This window comes from Ambystoma mexicanum, chromosome 1p (assembly GCF_040938575.1).
Source record: "Ambystoma mexicanum isolate Mex_15411 chromosome 1p, UKY_AmexF1_1, whole genome shotgun sequence".
NCBI classification, from domain to species: Eukaryota; Metazoa; Chordata; class Amphibia; order Caudata; family Ambystomatidae; genus Ambystoma; species Ambystoma mexicanum.
In genome coordinates, this window is record NC_090921.1 from 976,148,029 (window position 1) to 976,160,624 (window position 12,596).

Below are 12,596 nucleotides of genomic sequence, written 5' to 3' on the forward strand. Positions count from 1 at the left end.
CCGTCTCCCCTGGGTCACCTCGTGGAAATGGACCTGCCCCTGCACTCTTGCCTGCCCGTTCTACGCCAGAGCCCTTAACTCTCTCCTTAACTATTACTCCTTTCCGTTTTACCCATGCTTCCCAGGGATCCCACTGTTCCCCCCTGCTGCTCTCTACTTTGGTTGTGGAATTGGACCTGCCCCTGCACTCTTGGCTTCCCCTTCTCTTTGCGATGTGCTTCCAATCTTTCTTCTGTCCTGGTGGCAGTGCCCTCACCTGCCGCTGTCCTCCTCACTCAGCAAAGGCGACGTTTTCCCTTGCCCTGTCCTCCTTCCGCAGAATGTCCAGTACCCCTTTCGCCCCAACCTTTTTCTGCCCCTTCTGCCCTGGTCTTCTTTCAAGTGCTCCCTTTCCCCATCCTTGCTACTCTCCTCCTCGTCGGATGTTACTGCCGTTTGCTCGGCCCTGTGGTTTTTCCCTCCTGAGTTCTGGGCGACTTACCCTGAACCGTGATGCATTCTTTCAACATTTTAACAATTTTTTTTTTTTTATTACCTTTTCTGTTGGTTTTCTTTTGCCTCTTCTTAGGCTCCTCCGGCTGTTCTTGTGGCCCACCTGCTACCTCTCTCGCCCCCTTCTGGCCTTTCTGGCCTTGCGGTATAGTTGCCTCCTCTTCGCTGCTGTTGGACTCCTCTAGTAGCAAAGGCGACATTGCCCTTGCTTTCTCTTCCTTCTGCATCAGCTCTGGCACCCACAGTGCTCCATATTCCTTTTCTGCTTTTTAGCTCCTAGTAGCACCCCTTGCCCATCCCCCTGCGTGATGGGTACCCCGCTGCCTGTCGTGCCTGAACCAACAGCTCCCTGACCACCTCCAGCCCCTTCTGCCCTGTTCTTCTTCTGTCCATCTTTGCGTATTACCCCCTTCCATCTCACCCAAGCCTTTAAATGTTCTCTTTCCTCATCTTCGCTACTCACCTCCTCGTCGGATGTTACTGCCGTTTGCTGGGCCCTGTGGTTTTTTCATCTTTTCTCTTTACCCTCTTTAGCTCTGGGCGACTTACCCTGAACCGTTATGCATTCTTTCAACATTTTGAGAATTTTTTCCCCAATGTTATTATCAATTGTTTCCTTACTTTTTTGTTGGTCTTCTTTTGGTTCGTCTTGGGCTCCTCCGGCTGTTCCTGTGGCCCCTCTGCTACTTCCCTCGCCCGTTTCCGGCCTTGTGGTATTATTGCCTCATCTTCGCTGCGGCTGGACTCCTCTAGTAGCAAAGGCGACATTGCCCTTGCCTTCTCCTCCTTCAGGTCCAGTACCCATTGTGCTCCATATTCCCTTTGTGCTTTTTTTTTTTTTATCCCATGCGCTAAATTCCTGCGCTCTTCTTGCCCTTGTTTCAGCCATTGCTACACACTCTTTTGCTCTGGGATCTTCCTCTCTATGTTGTTCTTCTTTTGTCTTATGCTCTTCCGAGGGCTTTTTTTTTTTTTTTTTTTTTTTTTGAGGTCTAATCTCATGTTTCTGCGGAAATAATTCCAAAGTGACAAAAGTGGTCAAAAACACTAACGACACCTATCGTGGGATCTGAACTCGGGTCGCCTGTATTTTGAGTAGTAACCTTGCCGGCCAGCCTGTGAATAATAACTTAGCATGTATATAGCGCTACGAACCCTCAGGCATCTGCATCTGAGCGCTGCTTGCTTATTACTACCCATAGCGTGTGGCGTGCATTTTATCGACCTCGGAAGTATGAAAGGCTGAGTTTGGTCCTGGCAGGATTCGAACCTGTCTCAGGAGGCTTTGCACAGATGGCAAGGCAAGCACTCCACTCGCTGTGCTATTGGTCCGGGCAAAATCCTTATCGGGTTTTCCCGCTCTCCTTGTGTCCTCCCTGAGCCCTGCCTCCTGTTTTACGTTTGTTCTGAGCCGTAGCTAGGGAAAAAATGACATTTTTTTTTTTTTGTGCCCTCTCCGAGGCTCGAACTACGATGCTCTGTGTTCGCAGCTCCGCCGATTTCTTGGTGTAATGTTGCGGACCCGCCTTCCTTTCTTGCTCGTGTGCGCGTTCTGTCTCCTGGTCTGTATGTATATATTAATGGTTTGATTTTACCCAAAAAGCTGTATAAATGAAATAGACGATCGGGTAATACCGGGTTGTTATTAGGGAGTTGACATCCTTTTGCAATTCAGCTTCATTAAAACTACTGTTTGTTTCCAAATGTGGCTACCACGCACGAAAACGAGTATTCTCAGGGGCGGCCAAGAAATGAGTTCAACAAATACTTCCACCCTGCTCAGCCCACTATACCCCAGGGGTGACACTTACAGCTGGCATCCCGGTGCATCCTGGGACTTGCAGTTCCTATTTTTGAATATTGACTAAAGACCAAAACCATGCACAGGCGATTCCAGACATTGGATTAGAACTCAGGTCTCCAGCGTTTCAAGACCAAGCCCTTACCACTTGAGCCACTGGTGGCTATTGCTGCTGTTGGGAAACACTCCCGAATTGGCAGAAGAGGTCACACACAGCAGCGTTCCCAATGGCACCGATGTGGACGGGCAGCTTGACTTCAGGAGAAAGCGAAGGAGAATGGCTGGCATGAAGTAGTATGAGCAAGAAGACTTCCTATGGCACGCACCCCAATTCAGTCCTCCTCGGGCTCCTTGCTCCTGCCCTCAATGATTCTCGCTTCCCGGTGGGCTTCTAGGTCCTGTTCCTGCCGCTCCTGTTTCGTGGGTGTCGCCCGCAGCTCCTTCCTTCCAGACCCTCCGCCCGTTGCTCCAGACGCCGCTGCAGTCCTCTCAGCTGTAGTGGGAAAGAAAGAAAAAAGACACGAAAAGCCCGCAGAGGCAAAACGCTTCCTTCTCCTTTGCCCAGGTCCCAAGACGCCTACCGGTACGAGGTGAGCGTCTTGCCTGGTTTGTTTTTCTCCCTTGTCCTTTGGCCATACTTATACCCCCTCTGTCCTTTTGTTATTATCCTGGGGGCTGGGCCCTGCCCAGCCCCCCTGCAGATTTCCCCTCACACCTTGCCTGTTGTTAGGGGCTGTTGCCTGGCAACGCTGGGGCAGTGGCACCAACTGGCTGCCCCTCCCCATGTTTTTTCGCGCCATCTCGCCCCCACCCCGCGCCTAACCCCCCAGGCCCTCTATCGGGCCGTACTTTGCACGGCCCGGGGCCTGGGGCATCAGTACAGCTCTGGCAACTAAATGTGTAGGAGCAGCCTCCAGTGCGACTCTCGCCAGACTTCACCGCCCACTTCTGCTGAGTTTGCAATGTGCCCGCATGCGCCCTGGCTGCTAAACCAGCGACCCGAACGCTGTCGCAGCTCATGCTCCCTGCCGGCGGATACGCCACCCGGTCTGGGCCTCTACCGCCACCATCACCAACCAGCTCCTGCACCGCCCGGTGGCCTTATCTCTGTGATAAGCTGCCCGCTGCCTTTTCGGGCCCCCGGGGACCACCATATGCCGCCTGTCAATGTCCATCCCTCCAGCTCACCCCTCGGTGTGGATGGAGATGGGGCTGCACGCCCGGACGCTCTTCCTGGGGCATCACGCCTTCCTGGGCCTCAGACACTAGCAGCACCTCCACCTGTACTGCCTCCCCGGTCAGAAACTTTAAAGGCCACGCTGTCTGGGCCTCTCTTGACGTCGCTGCTGGTCCTGGTCACTCCGCCTGGACTGGCAGCCCTGCCAGTCCCTCAAGGCCGCCCAGCCTGGGCCTCGCCCAGAGAAGCTGCTGCTCCTGCACCACTCAGCCTGCAGGATCCTCCAGAACAACTCCTCTGGCCCAAAAGGAACTGGCAACTTCCTGGATGGATGTCACACCAAAAGGGCAGTACTTCATCCCCTGCTCCCCCCTTCCAGCAGCCAAGACATCCTCATTGCTAGTGAAGTAATGGGGTTCTCAGGCTCACACACAACGCTGGAGTCAGGGGGTAAGTTTTCAAGTAAGTTCATTCCCTGACTGCGAGCACAGGTGAGATAGATGGACAGAAATACTGGGACATCCACCCCAGCCACCCCAACAGTCACTCACTGTAGGAACCCATAGAACCCAGTCACACCAACACTCCAGGTTCCACGTGACATCACCATCCTGCATCCACACACAGATGCCCATTACAACAAAGTATCATGGGACTCATAGTCCAACACATCTGGAGAGCTGCAAGTTGCAGAAACCCAGCGCATATAAACTAGATTGAGCTTTTATATATCTATGTAGATATATGATTTTTTAAAACCGTATACAGCCCGTACATTTTAGATTTGGTAATAAAGCATTCTTGTGTCGCAGTGAACTTCCTGATTTGAGTCAGTCTTGGACAGGTCTGTAGGGTATTACTACCCGCCAAGAGTCAAGCAGAATGCAACACGCATTCTGATTGGCTCTCGCCAGGTCCTTACCCGGCCCGGAATCCCTCCGTCGGGATTCCACGGCCTTTGTCCCTGGCAGGGGGCGTGGCAGCCCCTCAGCCAATGAGGAGGCTGGAAGCGGAGCCATCCCCGCTCTGAGCATCCCCGCGGCTGAGAAGCTGCCTTCGCCCCTCGCCGGGGACTCGGGTAAGTCTTATTTTTTTTTTGTATTCGCTTCCCTCCCTCCCACCTGCCCCCACAACTAACCTTCTTGTTCCTGCGTCGCCGGCGGGGGACGAGGGAAGCCTCCAGCCGTGTGGAGACTCAGAGCGCCACATGGCTGGAGGCTTCCCTTGTCCCCCGCCGGGGACGCAGGTACGTTTTTTTTTTTTTTCTTCCCTCGTCCCACTCCCGTCCTCCCAACCCCACTTACCTTCTTTTTGATCCTTTTGCGGGAGCGAACGCGCTGGGAACAAGCATAGCTCTCAACTCACACGCTTTTGGCGGGTGTCACCCGCCTTGAAAAGAGTGGACTCACCCGCCAAGCCTCCTGCAGGCCCATTCATTTCAATGGGCCTCTCACCCGCCAAAAACAAAATCGGGTGTTTTCACCCGCTTTCTCGACTCAAATGGTTGAGAGCTATGGAACAAGTGTTCCCAGCGCGTCCGCTCCCGATGGCCTCCGCCATGGAAAGGGAAAACGGACTCCGTTTTCCCTATCAATGGAGGTGGCCATTTTGTTGGTCGTTTTTTTTTTTCAGTCCCGAAACGCTGCAGCGTTTCGAGACAAAAAAATGCTTTTAGTTCTCCGGTCACGCACATAATGCGGGCCGGGGTACCAATAGCAATATAACCCGAGCAGTGGGGGCATTACTGACTCAGGTAATGCCCTTGGGCCTTCGGTAAGGCCCTCGCTTCACTCGGGGCCTTACCTATGGGCCCCGGGACATTACCTGAGTTGGTAATGCCCCCGCTGCTCGGCTTACATTGCTTAAATAGGGCAGTGCGCGAATGCCAGGCTCGTCGTGTTTATACTCCCAGTCGGCCACTTTGATGAGTTACTAGCTAGTAGTTTTGATCAGTGTTGCTGAGCAAATATGATTTAAAAAAGGCACCATTTTCACACATTTTACCAAAAGACTCCCCCCTTGGGGAGGGACTACTCAAAAAGTCTAAAAATCAAAAGGGAATGAATTGACATTTTCTACTGTGGGCCATTTATTTATTAGTGTTGGAGTCAATTTTATACCTCAGCCCAATTGCGGGGGCTTTATTCTGAGTTGACACCCTATAATGGGGGTCTGTTAATATCTGCTCTGGGGTGAGCTGCTGGGTCCGTCCGGGACTGGACTGGAACCCACAATAGTGCCTCCACTTACACCCGTTCGACAGGTTAACGTCTCTCGGTGTCCCCAAGCTCTGCCCTCACTTTCTCAGCTTGTGCGCTTCTGCAGAGGGAGTTCGAGCCACGGGTCAGCTTCGAACCCTGTCTCTGTAGTGTCTCACACCCACGAGCAGATTGACACGCAATGAGGCAAGCCCAGCCTGGCCTGCCTCAGGCCCTGGGCGGGAGGGAGACGCAGCACAGCGCTCTGATCTGAGGCCTTGCAGAGGCTCCGGGGCTCCAGCAGCCCAGACAGGTCTGAGCCTAAGCAACGGCCTTCCCTGTAATTACCACAGTCAAGGCGCTGGGCAGGCATGGGAGGGAACTGTTATGGGACTACAGTTAAACTGAACTTGTGTGAAAAAAACATCACTGTAATGATGTCATAGCGGTAAATTATGTTCCACAGTTCAAGTGATTTGCACAATTCCCGGGAATTACAGAATTCAAGCAACAAAAAATGTTGGTTCGTGGTTCTGGCGTCATTGACAAACCCCTTGTCCTGCTACCGCACGGAGCACGCTGTCAACACAGTCAGTAGTTTAGTGTAAGAAGTGGGGACTTCAACTGCGAATTTAATAACCTGTGGTGCCCAGAGCCCAGTGACTCCTCACCCTTGCTTTGTGTTATACCATGACGACTGAGGCATTGGATTGGTGTTTGCAATAAAAGGGCGTGGTTTTTATTGCACGATATATAATCATAAAACATATTTTGGTAAATTTATTTATCAAAATCACACATGAATAAACAATGTAATCTTTTGGGCACATGGGCCAGGGGCGTCAACCTGGCCCGTGCCGCCATCTACTTCCCACGACTCAGCAGGTGACGTTTTTAGGCCTATTTACCCCTTTCTTCTCTATTTTTGGATACCGAGGCTTGAGCCTCATTACTCGATCTTCTCGGGTTGAGTATGTAGTCATGGGTTTAGGATTCTTGGTATGTGTGGACTTCTCCAGCTCCTTCCTTGTATTCCCCACACATAGCCTGAGGCTACGCATGATTCTGTGGGCTTCTTGCCCTCCTGGCTGGCGCCTATGGCCATTCACACCTCGGTGTGGGCCTCCCTTCTCTCCATTTGTTCTTTCCTCCTGCTCTTCCTGTCTTTGGGCTTGTCTCCTTAGTTGCTAAAGCACCCTGATGTGTTTTCTTCTTGGCAAGTGTTTGGGTTTACCGATGGCGGGAGAAAGGGCGCTAGACTTTCCTCCCCTTGTGTTGTGCAGCTTCTTATGGCAGCCTTGGATAGTTGTGTGTGTGTCATGTCGCCCAGGGCCCCCAGATTATTCCCCTGTGCCTTCTAGCTGCATGGGTGCCCCATTCCGCAGCACTGGCCACACTTGTGACAATAATCTAGTCCCACTTGACGAAGCACATTATGATGTCTTAGTTCAAAAGTCTGATACGTCAAAAAGGACTTTGTTGGGCAAAACTTGGTCTGCTTTCTTTGTAAGATGGGACTTTGTACAATCAAATCTCCTATTTGATGGAAAATTGAGGGATGCACACACATGGCAAAATACGAGTGCAACCTCAACAACTGATTAAATTTTTTTGAAGAATGTAGTCCCTGAGAATGTTTATACCTTTGATATTACACCGACAGCACTGAGTGATCATGCAATGTTCAGTCTAGAGGGCAAAATAGGCTCTGAGACAATAACAGAAAAAGGGGGCATAACCAACCTCATAGTAACTGGGAAAAACAAAAGCATAGGTCAAACTGGAAACACCCCCAAAGCAAACATCGGATTGGGGTCTGGTGGGAATCTTTATCTGATGACAATAAGGACAAGGTAACTCAGGCAGATAACTTCCCCTCAGTCCTTGACAAATTGCTAATTCTACCTAAATTGGGCAATAAAATATACAGGGTTTTTGTCCCGGTTCATCGAAATATCTTTGCTGCCCAAATAAACACAAGGAAAAGGTTACTGCGGTTCACTAGGTGTCTAGTCAAAGGATCGAATATAAAGGGTCGACAGGTCAAAGGATCGACACCAAAGGATCGACAGGTCAACGGATCGATTTTTTTAAAAAAATTACATATTTTTTTAGGTTTTCGTTTAGGGAAAAAAAGTGGTTTTTAGCAAAAAAAGGGGGTTGGGGGACCCCCCGCCCAAAAAAAAAAAATGTGAAAAAAAAATAATTTGATCCTTTGACCTGTCGACCCTTTGGTGTCGATCCTTTGACTGGCAACCGGTTCACTATCAAAGCACTGTCCACCCAGACTCCCAAATTATCCAAAACGGAAATTAAGTGCGAAACAGGTATACCAGAGATGCCTTAAGGAATATAGAATATAAACATACATTTCTAAAAATCAGGTACTGTTTAAGCACATCATTGTGAAGGACTCTAGATCAATCTGGGGAATCCTGAATGGTGTCCATAGCTATCAGGCAAACCTACAGCCATGCAATGTTTCAGAAGGGGATTGGGTGGATTACTTCACAAAGAAATTCGAGGTGAGAAAGGAGTATTTGACATCTAAGGGAAAGAGCTTGAATATTAAGGATCTATGGGATTTCTCATTTGATGAACTAGATATGTCCATGATTATTGCAGCTCTAAACAGTTCTAGAGCATGTGGTCCAGATGGGATATCCATTCTAATATAGAGGTAGAATCCCACACTATGGGCGAAAATCTTCAAACTTTTCACTCATATTGCAAAAGGGGGACCTTGTCCCACCCCATGGAGAAGTGCAGTGATAGTCTCTATCTTTATAAGAGGTGATAGAGAACAACCCTAGAACTATTGACCCATCGCCCTCTTAGATTCGGATACAAAGATCCTTGCTAAATTGGTCCTAAAGGACCTAATGAACTGGGCGGAGGCGTCCGCGGTATTAAGTCCTCTCCAAACAGGATTCCGTAAAGGGGTTGCTACCACATTGCGTGCCCTAGCACTTCACGCTTGTACCGCCAACGCAGGTGGGATCTTTGGGAAATCAATCTATGTTGCAGTAATTGACCTATAAGCAGCTTTTGATAATATAGATATTGAGTACCTCTGGCACCCTTTGAAACTATTGGTCATCGATATCGGGCTTCTCTGTATGATAAAACTTCTGTATACAGACAGTTCGATAAATGTTAGACGAAACAAGCAGGGAAATGTATATAGGTCAATACCAATTTTCAAAGGTGTAATGCAGGGATGTGTCTTTGCCCCTACACTGTTTAATCTTTACCTCGTGGATCTAAGGGAGGAATTAAAATCGTGGACATGCTACGCACCCAAATGGGGAGACCGTAAGGGCAAATATTATCGCCAACACCAATGATTTGGTCTTGGTGGACTCCACAGAAATAAGTCTACAGAGACTTTTGGTGGGTGTGGAGAGCTATGTACTCAAAAACCAAACGACTATAAACCCAGACAAACCCTTTGTAATGACCTTTATGAACAGACACAAAGTGAGATCCTACACATGGAAATTACGTGACTTGTAGGTTCGGAAGGTCTCTAATATCACTTACCTGGGGTATTCGATTTCCTCAAAGAGTCAATTAATTAATCAGAAAAGGTAAATGGAGGGCCAAATGTTACAGTGTATCTCTAGAATAAGGTCTTAACAATGAAAATGTGTGCCTATTCTTTGATTCCCCTTATTGAACTTTATAAGCTAAAAAATATCTGCCATGATTCTATATTGATGTGAATTTATAACATTCAAGAATAGAAAATTCCTTGATGTTTCGGAAGGAAACATCTGGAAGGCAGCTCTGAGCCTGCCTAAATCAACCCCAATTAGTGCTATTCGGTTGGAATTAGCGATTACATCTTGGTGGGCCCAGTAGCCTGTTTCTGTTATACAAACTAAAGTTGGCCGAAAAACCTAGTCTAGGCTACTACCTTCATGAGTGCCTAAGGAAAAAGTCCAATACTGTACCCTTCCTAGATAACGTCCACAAGCGTCTGTTTCTTGAAGAATCAATAGAGAGTACAGATACTGACTCAGATTTTGTGAAGAAAAAGAAGCTTACGAGGTGGGACAAGTATATGGATATGGTGGACTTAGAGAGACTGACATTATTTAAGACAAACAGGCATACTATGCCCCAAAATGTAAGGTAAGAGAGCATTTAGCCAAATTTCCAGCAAAAAAATTGACGGACTGCTATCTCAAATTCTGCCTCAATGGCTTTCCAACATTGGAGGTCGTAGGCCAAAATGTAATATACCAAAGGAGTTACGCGGATATTGTGTTTGTGGATTGGCACCATTGGAAACAATGCAACATTTGGTCTTGGAATGGCCAAACTTTAGGACTGACAGAATCAGATTGCTAGTCCCCTGGGTGCACTCTATTTCCTCAGTTATTAATTCTGCCCTGTGGGAGAGACTTATGACAACAACCAACCAGGGTCTAATACTAGCACTGGCAACATTATTGGGGATAATTCTCATGGAATTTGAAAAGGTGCTTCAGCAAGGGGAGCATGACTGGTTAGAATGCTGGGATAATATATGATGTAAGGAACTGCAGAATGTTTATGACTATGTACGTGGAGAATAATGTTGATTTGATATACATTTCCGTGTAGGCCGGGAATACTTTTTTTTTGGACTGTATTAAAATGGACATTTTAATTTGTTTGGAAAGCACAATATTTTACACCTTGGTAATATCAGTGAAAACGTTTCTTGGAAACTAGGAAACATTGAATAAATAATTGTTTTTTTTAAAGTGTAAGAATGGAAGACACATATTTTAGCGCTAGAGCCACTAGTGGTGTGCGTTAGACAACTATACGGGGAGATAGGGATCCATACCGTGGGAGGTACACACCTTATATCACTGTATGCCGATGATATGCTTTTGTACCTGCGCTTCCCGGAGGAGAACCTGCAATATGTCTTGGAGGTGATGGAACGTTATGCCACCCTCTCGGGTATAGCAGTGAATCCTAGGAAGTCCAGTGTGTTCCCCCTGGGGAGGTACAGGGGTACCCCATTGAGAAACCTGCCCGTCTTGCCGATAGCTTGGAGAACTGAGACGTTCCGATACCTAGGTATCGATATCTGCCACACAACAGAGGCGGAACACAAACACAATACGGAGAAAGCAGTTGAAGGTATTAGAAGTACCATGGGATTTTGGTCCAGATTGCCCCTGGCCATGATGGGGAAGGCAGCTTTGCTTAAAATGGTGGTCCTGCCCAGATTGCTACATTTTTTTGTAAACATCCCGTATATGATTCCCAAACGCTTTTTCGCCAAACTTCATAGCCTGTGCAGGGGTTTCATTTGGCACAATTCCAGAAACAGGGTGGCTCTCTGGAAATTACAAAACTCGTGTGATAGGGGTGGTATAAACCTGCCAAACTTTGAGTTATATTACATGGCAGGACAGCTACTGGGAATGGTGAGGCTGTTGGTGCTTGGCTGGGAGGTGTGGCGTAGGGCGTGGGAGACAGTGGGAGACCCAGCCCCGTTCTCCCTGCAGGTGCCGCTAGTGGCGTTATGCAGGGAAGATCCCCAACTGATTAAGGGGGTCCGCAGATACTGGGAACCGGTGGGCCTGGCAACCCTTGGAGACATATGGCAAGAGGGGGTGGCATTGGACTTTCAGAGATTGATGGAGGACACCGGGGTGCATAAAGGCCAACGTATTACTTATACTAGAATCACTAAACGAGTGAGAGAAAGATGGCCTGAGGCAGTGCTTGTGGAACAGCCTGATGCCTCCATAGAGACGATATATGACGTCTCGGAGGGTGGACACAAAGTATCTCCTTTATATGAGTTATTGGGAGCTAGGGCGGGGAGGGAGTTGCTCCAACTGAGGCGAGACTGGGAGGAGGAGGTGGGTGAACCCATGACGGATGGACAATGGGAGAGAGCCCAAAGGTATCATAAGAAGGTGTCCCGAAATGCGAGACTTCAGCAGATCCAACTGTATGTCACCCATAGAGCACATCTGACCCCCGGCAAAATAGCCAGGTTTGGGGGCCCGGCGATACAGAAATGCCCTAGGTGCGGGGAGGAGGAGGCTGGGCTGCTGCACATGTTCTGGGCTTGCCCGGAAGTGGGTAGGTTCTGGACAGAACTGAAAACACGATTGGCAGACAGAGGGGTCACGCTGGATGTGGAGTCGGCTTGGGCATGCATGCTTGGGGGTTTTACCAGACCACGTAACCTGAGGCACATTAGTAAGATGAAGGACCTGGCTTACATCTTGGCCAAACGAAGAATTGCAATGTGCTGGAAAGCTGCCCATCAGCCTAGAATAGACATGTGGTGGGCAGACCTTCTAAAGTGGGCAGAGGCAGAAACGGCTGCCTGGTATGAAGCAGTTACTAGGGGGGGGGAGGAGGTGGGTCCCCTAATAGCATGGAGGCAGCTGGTGGCCTCAATGGTGGGTCCCTCTCAGACCGCCCTCAGTGACGAGGACATGGAAGAAATGGTAGCAAGAGACACGCCCGAAGATGTACTGGTGGATGACATGAGTATTAAGGCTCAAGTTAGTGGGGAGGGAGGGGAGAGGACAGAAGAGTGCATTTTGCGCTGTAATGTCTGAAGCTTAATTATGAACGTCCTAATTGTTTGTAATGTTTTGAGTGTGGTTTATAAAATAATAAAAATTATTTAAAAAAAAAAAAAGAATGGAAGACACAGGCTGAGGAGGGTTACCATGGTCAAGGAGAAGAGCATTGGCATCGCTAGAAATCAGTGTTAGGGGAGGGGGCAAACAAGGGGGCACACATACAACAACAGGGGCAGGGTGTGTGCACATCAAATAAGGGTCAACAGGCCAAACTGGTTTTAGTATACCTATATTTTACCAAGATGGTTTTTAAAAATGTGCCATTAAGCATGTTTACAATAGGCTTAAGACAATGAATGTGTTGCATCAAGTTA